The sequence below is a fragment of the Anabrus simplex genome, chromosome X (assembly GCF_040414725.1).
Source record: "Anabrus simplex isolate iqAnaSimp1 chromosome X, ASM4041472v1, whole genome shotgun sequence".
NCBI classification, from domain to species: Eukaryota; Metazoa; Arthropoda; class Insecta; order Orthoptera; family Tettigoniidae; genus Anabrus; species Anabrus simplex.
Window position 1 is genome coordinate 214,402,119 of NC_090279.1, and position 14,331 is coordinate 214,416,449.

A 14,331-nucleotide genomic window follows, 5' to 3' on the forward strand; every position below is an offset into this window, starting at 1 on the left:
CAAATACATTTTTAACGTCGATAATAATTCTGAATGATGTATTGAACGAAACAATAACTTCCCACAGAGAAAAAAAGTAGGAGAGGCGAGAAGTTACGAGACAAACGCTCTACTTGTGATCAGTAGTTTGGACATGAACTCATTTCCTTGCGCCTATCACTAAAACTAACTGACTTTTTGGACATATATGGTTTTGCATGGATGTTTCTCTTCTACAATGTGTGTTCTCCCAGGATGGAAGTACTGTATGTGCTCTAAATCAAATCGAATCATGATGGAAAAAATTTAATTCCATGAACTCACAGTTACGGTGAGCGGAATTCGACGGTCAAATTTACGACTGAACAGTGATTCCTTACACAAAGACATATCTATATTGTAAGACAGAAGTGACTCAAAATAATTATTTAAAATTTTCAAGTAGCAGGTACTGAGGCAGCGAGAGTGATCTACGGCACCAACAGGTAGGAAAATAGCAGAGGGATACTCGGAAAGTGGTCTGTGGGTTAAGTAAGGAAACAACACGATGGGTAAGGTCGCGGTAGAAGAATCTCCTTGGACTAATGGGAAAGTTAGGTAGTAAAACGAAGGACTCGCTATTGAGGATAAAGGAAATAGAGGGGTAATATTTTAAGTGCTGCAGGAGGATGGTTTCCCGTGGTTTCCCATTTTCACATCCGGCAAAGATGGGGCTGTGCCTTATTTAAGGCCACGCTCGCTTCCTTTCCAGTCCTAGCCCTTTCCTATCCCATCGTCACCATAAGACTTAGCTGTATCCGTGTAACGTTAAGCAAATTGTAAAAATAAGTGCTGTGTAAGTAAATGAAGACACAGAGCTAGTTATTAGAACCGGCATGATTAGGCAGTAATAGGAGAGAATACAAAAATATATGCCAAGTATGAAATACCACCTGGCTCGCGTTACCGTAATGTAGCTAGAGTATTATACCAGTAATATTAAAGGAAACGTTTGGACAGACAGGGATGGCTGGAAGAGCGTTGCATGGTGTAGCCACATTCCATTCTTCTTCCCTTCACTTCCGGCTCACTTGTTCGTTCGTTCAGACCGCTGTGTTCTGTTGTGCGTAACTCAGAAGTGAGAGGTTTGGCAACTCCAAGCAACACGAGCTGGCCAGCAGCCTTATCTCCATGTTAACGGCAGTGGGTCCGCCCACGTTCCCAAGGCAACCATATCGCTTACTCCCCTATTCCCACCCGGGCAGGCAGTAAACGGACTTCCCTCTAACAACTGTCAGAACTCATCTTTAATTATTACGACTGTAATTTCTAGAGGGCCTAATAGTCCTTACCTCTAAAGTTTATGAAAATCTGAAAGCAGAACGATTGTGCGGATAAACTATTCTTGTTAGTGACTTCGGTAAGTGTACATTCTAACATTCGATCGTGATGGCGAAACGGCTACGTAGATCTAGTCCAAAGTTCATATTTAGAGTATACTCAATCAGGAACAGGTTTAGGTATGCATATTGTTTAGAAATCACTGAACAGACGGGGGTTTTATAGGAAGAGTAGAATAGGTTTCTTCAATTTTCTCTTATACTTTTGATTTTCCGTAATATCCGTGGACTATATATAAAACGTACCTTCATTTTAAACAACCTTTTAATGTACATAATTTCGCTTAATCTACAAATGGCGGAGAAAATTACTATTTTGTGCGGGTTTCATGCTCTGCATTGAGTGAACCTACCGGTTACCATGGCAACGTCTCTGGCTGTTTGCCAGCCGGCAAGTAATGTAATGCCCTTTTCATGGTCATTCCTGTAAACTCGTGGTTGTTCGTTGGGTAGAAGGCAAGAACGATGCCACGGTGCCATTATATTTAACGAAAACTCCCCATCTCCAATGTGAATGGCATTACGGAATTGATCCTGCCGTTATCATCAAAAATTCCCAACGGGCATTGGCTCTATTTATATATGCAGTATTACGGACGCTGAGAATTCATTCATTTAATGAAGAAATATGTATGTATGTATGTACGTATGTATGTATGTATGTAAACTTAATTTCCTTGATCGGCTCCATGGGTAAATTGTTAGCGTGCTGGCCTTCGTTCCAGGGTACACGGGTTCGATTGCCAATCCGGTCGGTTAATCGGTCACTTGGTGTGTGTGTTCTGTCGTCATCATTAGAATTCATCATAGGTAGGATCTCATCCTCACAGACACGCAGGTCGCCTCGATAAACCTGCTCCAGGCATCTTCGGAGGCGACAGGCCATCATTAATTACTAATATTTGTTGAATTAATGTCTGAAATAGAAATGGAGAGTTCAATGCCACTAAAACAAACGGCACCTGTGGAGGAGCTCCAATTAAATACTCTTACATCTGACTTCCCCTTCGAACTTGATAAAGCTGTAAATTGTGCTAGTGTTTGAATTACTTCATATAATAGCGCACAAAGGAATAACGTTTGCAATTAGTGGAGATTTACATCCTCTTCCCTTCTCCTGAGATGACTGATGTGACTGACGAGAAAATGTAGCACATTATTAAATGAAATAATACTTCGGTTTACACCTCACAAACAAGAACCTTTCCAGAACGTTATTTGACAAGACAAAGTGAAGTGGCTTACATTGAAAGTGTTAGGTAAAAGGTTTTAACAGGATGTGAGATACGAGCAAGTGCACTTAGGAGTAAGGGCGACTAAAGATGTGAAAGGCATTCTCTTTCCCACTTTGTAAAGAGATACTTAGTCACTTAATATGTACGAGGATGAAAAGATGCTTCTCTTTGTAACTGAAATCTACATATATTGAAGTATTGTTCTAATTTCACTTGGAGAAGTTGAATGTTCCAGTTGTATAAGCTAAATTATTTATTCTACAAAGCAAAAAGGTCGTGTTATATTCCCTATCTTATAATTAACTAGTCCTAATCTGAGGTGTAGCAATCCAAATGATGAATCCATTGCTACAGTGGGGCGATACGCTGCTAATTTTACGATTGGAACTGTCTAAAGAACTTAAACATTTTTAATATTTGCAATCAATGAAATTAAATTATGGTTTCTTTCTGAGAACTTAATTTTAGATAATACGCTATTGTTAGCAACAATTACACTTAAATTATGTATAAAGTAATTATAATAAATTAATAGCCCTGCTGAGTGACCTAACGGTTAATGTCCTAGCTTTCTGAGTTCAAGTTGGCAGGTTCGATCCTGGCTCAGTTCGGTGTTATTTGAAGGTGCTCAAATATGTCAGCCCCGTGTCGGTAGATTTAGCGGCATGTACAAGAAATATGGCGGAACAAAATTCCAGCACCTCGGCGTTTCCGTATACTGAAAAATTTAGTCAATAGGGCGTAAAGCCAATAATAAGAGCTGGAAAGTAAGTGAGCAAGTTATCGAATTACTTTTATGCAGTAACAAGTGCACCCCAACCGCACAACGACCCGGCATGAGGTTTGTATAAACGTTAGGGGTACGACATATTACAAACCCTAAAATGTATGCTACACTTGGTACATTTTGGAACAACGGGCTAGTCCTTGCTTCGCACTAGCAAAATTTTTTGGATCCTAACCTATTCTTCTACTTTTTCTCATTTATCCCGCTTAATTGTAGGGTCTGCTCTTCTGAACTTCTTTTCCCACTTGATGCGATCTTGTGCATCTTCAGGAAAGACTTTTGCCACATGTATATCTTCCCGCAGAGTGTCGAGCCATGCTTATAACCAATACTTTCTGAGGTTTTGTTTATTTTTTTTCAATCGTAACATTTTATTAAACGTAGTTCAAATCATTGCATTCTAGTAATAGACAAAAGGTAAAGCGAGATATATCCGTGATTTTTCCTCAAATTGGTGATAAATCTTTCAATAAACATTATTAACTTCCCTACTGAAGACTAAGAATTTCAACATTCTTACCAGTTCCCTGAGTTCTCAACAATCGCCCAAGCGGACATATGGTAATTATTCAAAGATTTATCACGAACTTACCTCCACTTGCTCTACATTGACATTGCATGGAAGTAAAAACACAGAAACGTAAGTGATGATGAAGATAACGTTTTCACTTCAACTACAGCAGAGCCAGGAGATTCGCCAGTGCCTACCTCTACGATAACTCCAAATACATCACTGCTGCGGTTACTCTTAAAATTAAACACAGGTATTCTTTCAAGCAATCCTGTAAGGCATCGTTTCCTTAAAGGAGGATGAGGCTTAGGTATGAAAATTCTTGGATTCACTAACTTTCACGTAACCTGTGAGTGCTATCTAACTCTTCCATATTTCAACACGATTCCATTTGTAATCACCGTTCCATTTTCCGTACAATTCCTAAAATTCTATGAATGTTTACATAGAATATTTATTCATATAAAACTGAAGATAATTTTCAAGAATTTTCTTTTCATATGTCAAAAATAAATTTGAGTTCGAGAAGTGTTAGAAACAATTGTTTTGAAAAGTTAATGGTTAATTATCAAAAATGCTAAAATTCACTCACTAGAATAAGAATGATTGCGGAAAGATCATTCGGAAAGTTCCAACGTATTATGTTTAATCTCACCTGGTAATGATAGACAAATGTAATTCTGTCAACAACATAAAAACTAACTCAAAATGCTGTAATTTATTTCTCCTTGCAAACTTTTGCGCCAGTCCACGAACATACTGACTGTAGTACTTACATAGCTGTACACTGAGCTGTCTACACTTTAAGCGCCAGTCCACGAACATAGTGACTGTAGTACGTGCATAGCTGTACACTGAGCTGTCTACACTTTAAGCGCCAGTCCACGAACATACTGACTGTAGTACTTACATAGCTGTACACTGAGCTGTCTACACTTTAAGCGCCAGTCCACGAACATAGTGACTGTAGTACGTGCATAGCTGTACACTCTGTTGCCTACACTGTAAGCGCCAGTCCACGAACATAGTGACTGTAGTACGTGCATAGCTGTACACTGAGCTGTCTACACTTTAAGCGCCAGTCCACGAACATAGTGACTGTAGTACGTGCATAGCTGTACACTGAGCTGTCTACACTTTAAGCGCCAGTCCACGAACATAGTGACTGTAGTACGTGCATAGCTGTACACTGAGTTGCCTACACTGTAAGCGCCAGTCCACGAACATAGTGACTGTAGTACGTACATAGCTGTACACTGAGTTGCCTACACTGTAAGCGCCAGTCAACGAACGTAGTGACTGTAGTACGTACATACATAGGTGTACACTGTGTTGCTTACACTGTAGGCGCCAGTCCAAAAACTTATTGACTATAGTACATTAGTGTACGGGGTATTGCCTATACTGTATTGACTGTTGCAGTATGCAATCACAGTATACTGCCTTTCATTTATAACGTTCAATTAATATCCGAAGTACACAAGTACACAGAAAATATTACGAGCCTTTCTATTTCCGCATGATTGTTGAAGTCGAAATAATCACCCAAAAAAATGATCTCCACTCGCAACACTGGTCACCGGCAACTGAGGAGAGACTATTCACTTATTGTTATAATGACACTTATATACAGAGTGAAGCGTAATTCGCGCACTGGGGCGTCGCAGCGCGACTCCTCACATGCCAGCAATAAAAAATTGTATCTTACAAAATTTCGTCTTGCGAGTATATCCGGCAGAAAAACGACGTTCAAGAGCAGCAATCTGGCAACACTGTAACCACATGTAGGGTAACTACTTCTGTCAGCAGAAGTTAGTCGTACTGTACAGTTGGTGCAGTGGATCGAGTTTTTGGTTAGCATGCACGAGGTCGAGTGGTCGATCCTGGGTTGAGGCGTATGTTTTTATTTCGTAAATGTAGTCCAGGTGGTATGGTATCTGGCACCTTAATCGTAAACAGCGATTGCAGCGGGTCCTCTAGAAACCATTTGCACTTACGTACTACGATCCTAGAAGTGGACGAACAATCGTTTTCATTGGTCAGCTTTGAAAGGCGCCCTTTCCACGTTGTGGGTGTGAATTTAATATGGACAGTATTAGTGCTAATGTGCTACATCTGCGCGATCATATTACATGTAGTATGGTGGCGTCTCCGAAAACCTTAAAAATGTAGTTCGTGGGACGTGAAACAAATAACATTATTATTATACATGAAGTATGTAAATGACAAGTAGATGTTGTGTTATTGTACTGTGCTATCATCTTTAGCATATCGAAAGTGATATTGTTTGTGTAGTTATTCTGTCCTATGACTGGTCATTTGTTTCAGCTGTCTATTTCTTATTAGTCTAACCAGGTATTTGTTGTTTCAGCGTTACAAAATGTTGTAAATGTAGGATACATGTGACCCCAGAAACGGTGTCTTACTGTATTACAGTAGGTAATGTCACATGGAAATTAGCAAATAAAAAATGCGCCTCAACCCAGGATCGAACCATCGACCTCCTGCATGCCAACCCAAAATTCTGCCCATTGTACCAACTGTACAACACGACGAGAACGTGCTGACAGCGGTACTTACCCTACATATGGTTACAGTGTTGCCAGATTGCTACTCTTAAACGTCTGTTTTCTACCGGATATACTCCCAAAAGGAAAATTTGTAAGAGACATTTTTTTATTGCTGGCATGTGAGGAGTCGCGCTGCGACGCCCGAGTGCGCGAATTACGCTTTACCCTGTATAATAGAGAATCTTGAAGATACTTCTCCTGAATAAATTTGAAACTTTTGTCATCCTTTCTCCACTCTGGTTTCCTGCGAACTAATTTTTTGACTGAACTCCCGACAGTGAATATCCGCATCCTGTTTCCAATCATTCGACCGGGTCAGGAATGGAATGAATGAAGCCTCCATCCAACTGCGGGGAGAGGAATTATGCCTGCTGTTGGAGCCTGTCTCACTTATCTATGGCAATCATTAATAAGAGATAAATTAAATGAAATGAAATGAAAGGAAATTAAATGAAATAAAATAAAAAGATATTGGAGAGAGTTCTCGGAATGAAAGATGACAAGGAAAACCGGAGTACACAGAGAAAAACCGGTCCCGCCTCCGCTTTGTCTAGCAAAAATCCTACAGGGAGTGACCGAGATCTGAACCACGGAACCAAGTTATGAGAGGCCGCCGCGCTACCGCCTGCTCCTCGGAGATTCTTCCGACAGTATAATATTGTACCTAATTAATACTGTTTTGCTTCTTTACAGGTCTTATAAGTGAGTAAACGAATATTATACGCGAATATTAGGCCTGGAATATATGATATTGGAGGCATCAAACACTGGAAATCCAATTGCACGGGGATGCCTAAACTCAAGGATTTGTTCAAAAATACCACATGTTTGGCTTGAAACAGAGGATACCATCACGCCCTTAAGAACAAAATAAACAGAAACCCTTTGTGTGACAGTAGCCACGTATTTATTTTAATTGCAACCGACAACGGGCGGCTTTTCCTGTCTTCCGTTTAATGTTTCAGCGAATTACTTCTGCTTTGCTGGAGAGGTACAGCAGCTTCTCGCTTCCGTCCGCTAGCCCCACAGCTTTGTAACATCAGGTAGTAAGCCAGCCGTACAACTGCCCGAGGTAAGCCTTTGTAGCATTGGTTGCATAAGCAACAGGGGAATGAATATACTGTAGACACTACCCCGATATTGAAAACTTTCCTTCCGGAACGGAAAGCGAATACGAATAAACAAAATAATCCATTCAATTTTCACAAGAAACAATATTTTAAATTAAGAATACATAGAAGCCTTCCTTCACCGAGGTTAAAATTGCCATGATCACGTCCAGGTATCCCTAAAAGCACTGAAAATAGAATAACATCCTAAGAGCTGATTTCACCATTTATTTTATGTGTAGTCAACTATATATACACAGAATTTGCAGTCCGGCAAAGATTAATGTTACCGATAGTTTTTTATTAACTTCGGTAGAGTTGTGACGATTGTTGTTTTAAAGGGATCCGATACCTATGGTGGAAAATGACGAAATTTATCATTTTCTTGCTGATTATTGATCTGTTCAATGCCCTCTTTAATTTGATATCTAATACGTACATTTTGGGCCGATGACCTTCGATGTTAGACCACATTAAATAACAAGCATCATCATCAATACATGCATTCTTGTAACTCAGAAATGCTCCAAATACACGATTAAGGATAAAACAATGTGGGCATGGCAGTCTGGGCAGCATTGCTTCAAATGATTCTGCATCGAACCACGGAGTCTGCCCCAAACGAAGTGATACAACAAAGCACAAGCACCAGACCAAACCTTTGTACACGAGTATTTTAAGGGACCTATCTGATGAACAGTTACTGGATAAGTGTTTACATGGTCGTGCACAAAAATCAGAATGAGTGTATCAACAGTGCTATTTGGTCAAGAGTTCCAAAAGCAATTTTATGTAAATTAATTGTTTTGATTTTGATGTTTACGATGCTGTAATGACTTTCAACAAAGGCAAGTTGTCAAGGTGTGAGGCATTGAAGAAACTTGGTATTAGTTTCGGTATCACTCCATATGAGCCATGCACAAGCTTGACAAGAAAAACAGAAATCATTGAAGGAAGTAGAAAACAAGGCACAACAAAAGAGGACTAAAGACAAGGGATCCAGAAATGTGTTGAATGTATTGAAACTTTGGCTGCAGTCTCACGTAAGTTTACTTTTTTGTAAGATTTAGTGTACCTTTTCTCGCAAACTACCCGCGTGAAATTTCTGAAAATTGTACACCCTTTTAAGTATGTTTCCATAAATGTTTTAGTGCAGGGATATTGTATTATACCTCATAGTGTGTGTATTATTCACTCTACAGCATCTGAAAAATATCAAAAGAAATTGGAGTATTACAAAAACGAATTCTGCCAAACAAAATGTTACTTTTGGAAATCACTGTGTTGAAGTTTTAGAAAACCATCATAGGTTCACCCTTTTTCAGACAAGCACCTTAAATAGATGTTGAGAAAAGGTGCAATGACGTTTGTAAGGGTGCTTGGGAAAGATACACCCTACCGTAGCCCCCTGAAAGCAAGTGAAACTGGGTAACCGTCCCTTCTAGGCTCTTTTACTTTAAACTAGCTATCGTACCTATTATTGGTTCGGTTAAATAGAGAAGAGTTATGAGATTCGCATTGCTGTTGACGTGAATATGCCTCATCTGCGTGAAGTGACAAAATGTGTAATGAAAATGACGTCACTTAAAGTTCGACGTAGCAACAGGGACCTTGATAGGTGCACGGGTTGAGGATTTCTATTTTAAAAAGTGGTTCTTTATCGATATTTGAGTTTCATGTAATGGAAGACATACTTATGATAATTAACGTTTCGCAAAGGGAAATGTTATACAGTTTTCTTGTTACTTTTGGTACAAAAAGTAACGATACTAGTGTTTTACTGACTGAATTTTATTTCACACGATTTTTGATTAAACGTAACCTTACCATAACTGCAACACGCCATTTCGCTACGAACGACCACCCTTGAAGTTTGACATTATTTTTACGTATTGATTGAGTAGGATTTCTGAAGTTACGAATGATTTTAATAAAAAGGAACTATTTACATCAAAAACCATAAGTCTTAATTTGAGGATACAACTGTTGAAGACCTATGTATGAAGTATTGCTTTGTATGGAAGTGAAACTTGAACATTAGGTTAAAAGGAAAAAATGAGACTCTTTGCATTTGGAGCTTGGTGCTGTAGGAGATTAATGAAAATTAGTTGGAGAGAAACGATCACGAATGAAGAAGTGTTTAGAAGAGTAGCAGAGAGAAGACACAAATAATAAGACAGCGGGATCACCTAAGAGGCCATTTACTTAGACGTGATGGGTTATTGAAGACAATAATAGAGCGAAAATATTATGGAGGACAACCAAGAATAGAGTACAGGACGCAAACATTACATGAGATGAGATGTGATTCCTAGTGCGAACTAAAAAGGAAAGATGAGAATGGCTCGCTTGTTCCCAACCAGCCTCACGACTGATAACTTGATTTACTTACTTACTTACTTACTTACTTCCTCCCTCCCTTACTTACTTCCTTCTTTACTTATTTTTATTTAATTGGTATAAAAATTAGCCTCTCGAAGACTAAATTGATGTCAGTAGGTAAGAAATTCAACAGAATTGAATGTCAGATTGCTGATACAAAGCTGGAACAGGTCGATAATTTCAAGTATTTAGGATGTGTGTTCTCCCAGGATGGTAATATAGTAAGTTAGATTGAATCAAGGTGTCGTAAAGCTAATGCAGTGAGCTCGCAGTTGGGATCAACAATGTTCTGTAAGAAGGAAGTCAGCTTCCGGATGGAACTATCTTTACAACGGACTGTTTTCAGATCAACTTTACTTTACGGGAGCGAAAGCTGGGTGGACGCAGAATATCTTATTCATAAGTTAGAAGTAACAGATATGAAAGTAGCGAGAATGATTGCTGGTACAAACAGGTGGGAACAATGGCAGGAGGGTGCTCGGAATGAGGAGATAAAGGCTAATTTAGGAATGAACTCGATGGATGAAGCTGTACGCATTAACAGGCTTCGGTGGTGGGGTCATGTGAGGCGAATTGAGGAGGATATGTTACATAGAAGAATAATGGACTCTGTTATGAAGGGTAAAGAAGTAGAGATAGAGGTAGACCACGACGACGATGGTTAGGTTCAGTTTATAACGATTTAAATATAAGAGGTATAGAACTAAATGAGGCCACAACACTAGTTGCAAATCGAGGATTGCGGCGACGTTTAATAAATTCACAGAGGCTTGCAGACTGAACGCTGAAAGGCAAAACGGTCTATAATGATAATGTATGTAATTTATTTATTTATTTATTTATTTATTTATTTATTTATTTATTTATTTATTTATTTATTTATTTATTTATTTATTTATTTATTTATTTGCTATGTCCTTTACACGTTATGTACTTTAGAATGACGACAGAGAAACCGTGAAGAGTAGTGATGGACTCATAATCTTGTTTCAATGCTTTCTTAGAATGAGGATTTTTTTAAAGAATACCTTCGAAAAAATATAATATGAAACGTGAGCACTTCATATCATTACTGCCAGACAGTTTAGGCAAAACATGTATAAAGCATATAACAAGCACGAAACATTGAAACTATTTCAACGCAATATTTTCCCATGATACATTTTGGAGACTGAGTGAGTCTGCCGTCAATCGTCACACCGCAGCACAGTTTGCTCCACTGACCACACTCCCAGCTGGTGACACGAGCCTTGACAAAGTGACAAGGTGTGAAATGATCACATTCACTCTCCCTTGTGTTCCCTTGCGATCTGTTTCTCTCCATCCGCTGAAGCATGCAGGGTTACGTTATACCTTCCGCATCACCGGCAGGACGTGGGGGTTGCAGTATTTCCCTCCTTCAGGGAGCCTGAAGTAGCGAATGAGACATGACATTCATATTTGGGATACAGCACGTAAAAAAAGGAAAACAACAGCAAAAAATGCCTTGAATAACCATATTAATAGTACTGATATAAGCACTCTGTAGGTGTATATTTTTCATTCACAGTATTTGTTAGGATGTTGTAACGTGCTACTGCCATAACCTCTCCATCGACGTTCTACGAGTTTCTGCAAACTTCATCGCATGTACATCTCCACATACTCTACAATTTTATGTTTCTACAGGACTATACGCTATTATTATTATCTGCTCTGGTTATCAATACTTCTTCCTATCATCGGAATTACCTTACTTTTTGCTCACCTGTCGTTACCCTCCGACATTTTCTCGACACACTGACTGCTGTCTTTCAGTCTGCCTCGCACCTACTACGTCATCTGCCACGTCACATGATCTTTCTCGAATGAACTGGTCTTCGCTTCCGGGCGTGTATATATTGGACTGCTTGGCCCGTCTTGGGCAGACTGGCATCATCGCGTGTGTGTGTGCGTGCGTGTGTGCGTGTGTGCGTGTGTGTGTGTGTGTGTGTGTGTGTGTGTGTGTGTGTGTGTGTGGGGAGGGACTACGGACCCCGCACGGCTTGCCGTGTGCTGCGCCATTTTCTTCCCTACCAGCTGATGGAGTTATTCTGAAAGGACTTTGGTGAGCTAAACATATCATTTACTAAACTTGCTTTGGAAACTTTAAACTCGGCCTGTTCGGCATTTTGAGTGATGACATGCTATGAAAAACTTTCAAGGCCTTGGTTCGAGTCTAACTCCTTGCCACCTTCAAACTGATTAAGATTAATTGATTTTTAGTGCTGAACACTTGGTGATGTGGACTGAGCCTAAACATCGTCAAACAGAACTTTCTCAACCTTAGATGATTTTGGAAAACATCTACTGGCAGATCAAACATTCTCCAGCATTACGCAGTCGGAGTTTCCTTTCTTTTCATCCTCACTTATCCTTATTGTACTGATCCTCCTTTTTACCCTACCCTTTTCTCTTTTATTAGGTGTATATGCTTTTTATATTAGGGCGCCCTGGAGGCGTATTCGGTTTTTTTTTTGTGTGGCCAAATATTTCTTGATCTTCATGGTAAAAGTGTACTTGTTCCCTCCAAATTTGATTAGATAATAATATTAATAATTATCATTTGAGGTGATTGTGTGTGTGACACCTCTCTTTTCAAAAAAAATATAATAATTGAGAAAACTGGGTTTGTGATCTAGTTCCATTATATGGTCGAGGCTCACGCTGACACAGTGTTCTATGTAACGATTTTTGTAATTTTGTCAAAACTTATCTGTGGGTTAGTCCCCTTTCGAAAACCTTTCCTCTAAACGGGGACCCGAGCTATTTTGCCTTTGTAATCAATGTCTGGGATTTTTGCTCGGACTATATCTTCTTGGTTAACAAGGTGTATATTGTGATAAACTTTTTTCACCAATTTTATTGACAAAAAAGAGTTGTTCTTTCAAAGGTTTAGAAATTCTACTTAAGAAATATATCATCTGGGATGATTATCTGTATAACTCTGGAAAAACTGTTAAAGCACGGACCTTGCATGGCAGTTCCTTTTTAATCTCTTATATATACATTGGTCAATTTCATTTCGTAGGGTTTAGGTTAATTATCCCTTTGCTACTATTCCTAAAATGTCCAAAGTATATTTGAGGATCTATTTTCTCCAAAAATGTTAGTGTGTGCTATATTCTCGTGAAAGCTGCTGTTCCAATACACTTGGTCATCTAATTTTTTTTTGAAAGGTGGTGTTCTTTTTTGATGTTTGGTACATACCACTGTAAACCTCTCCTAATATCCTCCCTCCCCCAGTACTGCTTCCGCTCACTCTGCTCTTTTCTTGTTTGATGTGATCGACTCCTCGGTGCAGTGTTGCCTATGCACAGACATCTTGTGGTAGTTTTTTCTTACAACCGGGATGGAAAGATTAGTTTTGGAGAAATCTCTCAAGATATCTTACCTATATTGCACAATACGTCACAATGTCTATTTAAGACGCCTTCGTGCAAAGCTCAAAATATTCGCCTCTTAGTTTCCACTTTATTGTTCCTGCAACGAGCGAGTCTCTATTCATATAAAGCATCGCTATTTAAAGAGAAGTGTGTGGCCTATTCTTTAAGGGGCCAAGTACATATGGGGAGTTTTGTTGCAAATACCACTTAAATCACTTTTTACACATTTTTATTGTGTGTTCAAAAATCTTGGTAGAATACGTATTCGTGCCCCATAATAAAGCCGTCCAAAGAAACATTTAATTCACGCCCAATTGTCATATGAAAACGCGCGAGCACATCGTTCTGTGAATAATTTTTAACACAGAAACAGAGAATTGTCTAACGCCATTGTTATCCGCTTCGAGTCACGAAATTTTCACCATCAGAATGTTGGCGTGCAGTGTAGAGGAGGTGGTGGTATATAATTTCTAATCACTAAATTGCGTGCCAAAAGGTTGCATTCAATTCCCAACCTCTCGGCAGTGAGGGCATATGGCGCTGTTGATGGTGATTCGTCCGTTGGATGGAGACTTTAAGCAATGGGCGTAAACTTGAAATACCTGCATCTGGTGAGCCAAACATCTGCTCAGATATTCCCGTAACTAAAGGTCATAAATGTTTGTGTACCCCTTAGTTCTGTATGTTATACGCGCTCGGGATGTGGTGAGATGAAATTATATGCTATGTTGTTACGGTCAGATGTCCTTACTGTTACCAATCTCAGTTGAGGAGCTAAAGAAAGTGAATGGAAATTGGGTGGGGGTGTGGAAGGAATCGGCTGCGGCCTGTGAACAAGTACATCCCCGGCATTTGCCTGGAGGTGAACACACGAAAAGACAGAAAAACATTCTCAGCCTAGCCGACGAAGGAGTTCAAAAAGGCTCAAGATCAGAATGCAAACTGAGAGGTACGTGACCCAAACCGCGCAAACAC